This window comes from Theropithecus gelada, chromosome 8 (genome assembly GCF_003255815.1).
Source record: "Theropithecus gelada isolate Dixy chromosome 8, Tgel_1.0, whole genome shotgun sequence".
NCBI classification, from domain to species: domain Eukaryota; kingdom Metazoa; phylum Chordata; class Mammalia; order Primates; family Cercopithecidae; genus Theropithecus; species Theropithecus gelada.
The window spans coordinates 32,355,585-32,361,584 of NC_037676.1; positions in this window are offsets into that span (position 1 = coordinate 32,355,585).

The window sequence follows — 6,000 nt, forward strand, 5'->3', positions numbered from 1 at the left end:
CCCACCAATAAATGCTACTTCCTGTCCATGTTAAAAAAAAAAAAAAAAGAAAAAGAAAAAGAGAGATGTGCAGATGTTTAGCACCAGAGAGGTGCCAAAGATGGGGAAGAGTGCTCAGTAGCCATCACAAACATCTTCTAGTCCTCCTGGCGCTCTTCTTGAAGGTTCTCCCTCCTCTACAGAGCACATGCCCTCGTTTCTTTTCTTTTTTTTTCTTTTTTTTTTGAGATGGAGTCTCGCCCTGTTGCCCAGGCTGGAGTGCAGTGGCTATTTGATTCTCCTGCCAAGACGGGGTTTCACCGTGTTGGCCAGGATGGTCTCGGACTCCTGTCCTTGTGATCCACCTGCCTCGGCCTCCCAAAGTGCTGGCATTACAGGCGTGAGCCACCGTGCCTGGCCTGCCCTGGTTTCTTACTGAGACTTTCACATGGGAACAAAATAGGAAGCCGTGCCCATGCACAAAAGTGACATTGGTCATGTCCTCCTTGCTTCCCTGCTTGACTAGTTTATTAGAGAAATAATTAAATGGGCATGATTTTAAAAATAAGGTAAATAGGAATCCAGTGCTGACTGGGGTGTCATAAACAGCTTGATTTTTTTTTTTTTTTTCCATGAATGGCACTGGCTACACATGCCTGCATTACTGGTCAGTCTGTCCTTGTCTCTAATTTGATCACATCTGTCCCTCTGAACCTGTGCATATGGCTTCAACAGAAGACTCCCTCTGAGTGAGTGAAGGGCATGCAGGATATTACTGACACCCACAAAGATACAAGAGGGTGGTAGAATGGAAGGCAGAGGTTGGGTCCTACCTCAGTGGGGAGAACATGCAAAACTGGGGAAATATAAGAACCCCAGGTGAGAATGGGGAAAAGCCCTGTTGAGGGATGGGTGACAGACATAAGAACTGATGGGAGAAGCCGGGCACGGTGGCTCACGCCTGTAATCCCAACACTTTGGGAGGCTGAAGCAGGTGGATCACTTGAGGTCAGGAGTTGGAGACCAGCTTGGCCAACATGGTGAAACCCCATCTCTACTGAAAACACACAAAAATTAGCTGGGCATGGTAGTGAGTGCCTGTAATTTCAGCTACTTGGGAGGCTGAGGCAGGAGAACTGCTTGAACCTGAGAGGCAGAAGTTGCAGTGAGCCGAGATCGTGCCACTGCACTCGAGCCTGGGTGACAGAGCCAGACCCTGTCTTTAAACAAAAACAAAAACTGATGGGAGGGAATATGGAGGAATGGGAGGGCACAGTCCTTGAAGAGACCCATTGTCTCAGTCTATCACTCAGGATTTTTCATATTCTCATCCATGCTCCAATTACTCATTTAATAAATACTGCTTCAACACAGATTCTTTATTAGCGGGGTGTGGCTGTGGGTGCCTGTAATCCCAGCTACTTGGGAGGCTCAGGCAGGAGAAACACTTGAATCTGGGACACAGAAGTTGCAGTGAGCCAAGACCGCGCCACTGCACTCCAGCTGGGCAACAAGAACGAGACTCCATCTCAAAAAAAAAAAAAAAAAGAAAAAAAGAAAAACAATCAAACATACAAAGATTTCTTTAAAAGAAGTAATCCACTGTGGAGTTAAAACAACAACAACAACAACAAAGAACATCTCATGGAAGTAGAGTAGAATGATAGATACCAGAGGCTGGGAAGGGTATGTGTGGGGAGTGTAAAGAGAGGTTGATTAATGGAGACAAACATGTAGTTAGACAGAAGGAATAAGTCCTAATATTCCACAGGAGAGTAGGATGATTCACATTAGGAACAATGTACTGTATATTTCAAAACAGCTAGAAGAAAGGACTTGAAATGTTTCCATACATCGAAGTGGTAAATGCTTGAGGTGATGGATACCCTAAATACCCTGGTTTGATCATTACACATTCTGTACATGTAACAGATATCATATGTACCCCCAAAGCACATACAAATAGTATAAAAAGAAACACCCACACCCCATGGCCCTAGATAATGACAAGCACACAAATCACTTGACAATTTTCTGGGGTTTTTGTTTTCCCAGATTGCATCAGTCCAGGCATTAATAGCACCTGCCGCTTTCTTATCTTTGCAGAGAGCAATCTGCTTCTGAAGCTACATGAGGCAGCAAAGCCAATATTGAACTTAGATCTATACAATCTGGGTTTGTGCCTTGACTCTGATGCTTATTATCTGTGTAGTTACAGGTAAGTGTTGCTTTTCTCAACATTCTTTCCTAATCCGAAAGTCAGAGGGATATATATGGCGGTGGGAGGGGGAGGCGGGAAATGCATTTTGTGAAACAACTTGGTGCGTAAATGCTTATTATCTTTGACTGATTGGTGTTTGTTTGCCACAGATAAGGTCACGAAGTTGGAATTCTGGTACCTATGATTATCACCCAGATTTTTACTTTTTTTTTTTTTTTTTTTTGAGACTGCATGCACTGGTGCAATCTTGGCTCACTGGAACCTCTGCTTCCCAGGCTCAAGCAATTCTCCTGCCTCAGCCTCCCCGGTAGCTGGGATTACATGCACCCGCCACCATGTCTGGCTAATTTTTTATTTTTAGTAGAGATAGGGTTTCACCATGTTGGCTGACTGGTCTCCAACTTCTGACCTCAAGTGATCTACCTGCCTCGGCCTCCTAAAGTGCTGGGATTACAGGCGTGAGCCACCATGCTTGACCCAGTTTTTTACCCATTGAAACACATTCAGAGTACAAGTTATCCTTCAGTAATGTGAATAGAGTTAAATACCCTGTAGCTGCCCATGGTCATCTCATGAACAGAGAGGAAAATAATGGCCTTAGCTCCCAAATGGTGCCCAATTTTTTTTTTCTTTTTGAGACAGAGCCTTGCTCTGTCTCCCAGGCTAGAGTGCAACGGTGCAAATTTGAATCACTGCAACCTCTGCCTCCCAGATTCAAGCGATTCTCCTGCCTCGGCCTCCTGAGTAGCTGGGATTATAGGTGCCTGCCACCACCCAGCTAATTTTTTGTATTTTTAGTAGAGACAGGATTTTGCCATGTTGGCCAGGCCCTGACCTCATGATCCACTCACCCTGGCCTCCTAAAGTGCTGCGATTACAGGCGTGGGCCACTGCACCTGGCCAGTGGTGCCCAAATTTTTAAAAAGCCCAACCTAAAGAAACTTCAGGATTCTCACTCTATCAAGTCCCAGGTGTCTGGCCCCACCCGAGACTTCTCTTCTCCAGCCTTTGCCCACCTCAACTTTATTCTCTACAGTTTGCACTCTGTTGTATAGCTCTACCCAGCAGGCTGTTAATCCTGTGTGACTTTGCCCACACTGATCTTGAGACTTAGGTGTCATATCCCGGCAGGCACCCTCGCAGTTTTCACAGACGTGGTGCTAAGGGTCTGTGCCATACAAGCCTGCTCACTTAAAATACACTGCTTACACTGCTTTATGAGGCAGGAGCTATCCTATCTCAGCACCTGGCCCAGGTAGTAGGTTCTTCAGCAACACTGAACTGAGTCACAAGACCACACTAATGACTACGAGTTGATTTATGATTATTTGTTTTCAGCTGCTGCCAACTCATATCTGATCAGCTAAACAATATCGTTTTCCCTTCTCGGTGCCCCGTCACATTTTACCTAACTGTATGGAAGCACTAGAAATGATGCAAGGACATTTTTCCCCTGTCCTCTTGACTTCAGGACATTGACTTTTCAAATTTGTGAACACAGACAATTTAGTGCCAATATTTTAATCAGAATTGGCTGGGCATGGTGGCTTATGACTGTAATTCCAGCACTTTGGGAGGCTGAGGTGAGCAGATCACCTGAGGTTCAGGAGTTAGAGACCTGCCTGGCCAACATGGTGAAACCCCGTGTCTACTAAAAATACAAAAATTAGCCGGGCATGGTGGCACGTGCCTGTAATCCTAGCTACTCAGGAGGTTCACTTGAGGCAGGAGAATCACTTGAACCTGGGAGGTGCGGGTTGCTGTGAGCCAAGATTGCACCACTACACTCCAGCCTGCGTGACACAGTAAGACGTTCTCAAAAAAAAAAGAAAAAGAAAATTCAATCAGAATTATGCTAATCTGATGAATTCAACACTGATACATTTTCCTTAACAGGAAGGGGAGATGGTTGAGGCAGGAAAGTTGAAGCCAACCTACTGATCATGCTTTCTCCATCTGATCCCAGCAGTGCATCTACCACGAGGCTGCAGCAGGAGCTGGAGGGAAGGCTCTGTGTTTTGCTTAGGAAACGCATTTTATTTCCCACATTAAAGCAAGCTGAGGGGTGCTGGGAGATGATGTGGTATCCCCAACAAAGAAAGGATCAGGCTCCATAGGGTTGGCAGCAGCAAGCTGGGGCTGGTGGCTTCAGGGAAGAGCAGGGGTTACCACTCTCTGAGGGAAAAACAGGTGGTAAGAACAGGTGTACCCTTGGGCAAAGAACTCCATTAAGACAGGTATCAACAACTGCACCAGGACTGCCAGGTGCCCCAGCTGCACCTTGGGGCTGCCCAGCATGAGCACACACTGTGCTGACAGCCTCCATGGCACAACCACAGGGGTGAGAAGGCTTCGCAACTACCGTGGGGCCTGCTACATCTGGGTGCATGGGCATCTCCTGCTTACCTATGACTCACCAGAACAGTATACTCACTCAGCAAATGCTCTTTCTGTGTTCAACACTCAGGGGCAACATAGGCCCAGCTGTTCCATGCTTATTAGGGTTATGAAAATCATTCCCAACATTTTTACTTTATTTTTGAGAGTCTCACTGTGGCCGAGGCTGGAGTGCGGTGGTGCAATCTTGACTCAGTGCAACCCCGCCTCTTGGGTTCAAGCGATTCTCATGCCTCAGCCTCCCAAGTAGCTGGGGTTACAGGCGCGTGCCACCACGCCCGGCTAATTTCCATATTTTTAGTAGAGACATGGTTTTGCCATGTTGGTTAGGTTGATCTCAAACTGATCTCAAGTGATCTGCCTGCCTCGGCCTCCCAAAGTGCTGGTATTACAGGCCATTCCCAACACTCTTAATGCACTTTGCATGCTCCCTACTGACTCAGTGCTTCCTTGGGCCATGGGCAGAACAAAGCTGGAGGAAATGGATGCAAGGTCTGAGGGCACACAGGACCATAAAGCATCACCATGCAACACTGCTAGAGGTGGCAGAGGTGGCAGCAATTGTCAGCAAGTAGCTAAGAAAAAATATGAGGCCTGGGCACAGTGGCTTACCCCTGTAATCCTAACACTTTGGGAGGCTGAGGTGGGCGGATCACTTGAGCCCAGGAGTTTCAGGCCAGCCTGGGCAACACAGTGAGACCCCATCTTTACAAAAAATACAAAACCCAACTGGGCATGGTATGTGTGCCTGTGGTCCCAGCTGCTTGGAGGCTGAGGTGGGAGGATTGCTTGAGCCCAGGAGTTTAAGGCCACAGTGAACCATGATTGTGCCACTGCACTCCAGCCTGGGTGACAGAGTGAAACCTTGTCTCAAAAAAAAAAAAAAAAAAAAATTAAAGGCTGGGCGCGGTGGCTCACGCCTGTAATCCCAGCACTTTGACAGGCCGAGGCAGGTGGATCACTTGATGCCAGAAGTTCAAGACCAGCCTGGCCAACATGGTTAAACCCTGTCTCTACTAAATACACAAAAAATTAGCTGGGTGTAGTGGCACATGCCTGTAGTCCCAGCTACTCACGAGGCTAAGGCAGGAGAATCACTTGAAGCCAGGAGGTGGAGGCTGCAGTGAGCCGGGATTGCACCACTGCACTCCAGAGACTGTCACCACAAAACAAACAAAAAAGAGAGCTCAAAGCCTGTATAGTAGCAATCTAGACCTTTTTAGTTGTGACTAGTTGTGTTAAGGGCACTGACAATTGCTTGAATTACAAGTAGAATTCTTAGTTCCAAGTCTTAGTTGATGGAATGCTGTGATTGAAAATATCGACTTCCTTTAAAAATATGCTAGAAATGAGACAGAGCCTGGTTTAGCAAGTTTTTTTTTTTTTTTTTTTTTTTTTTTTTT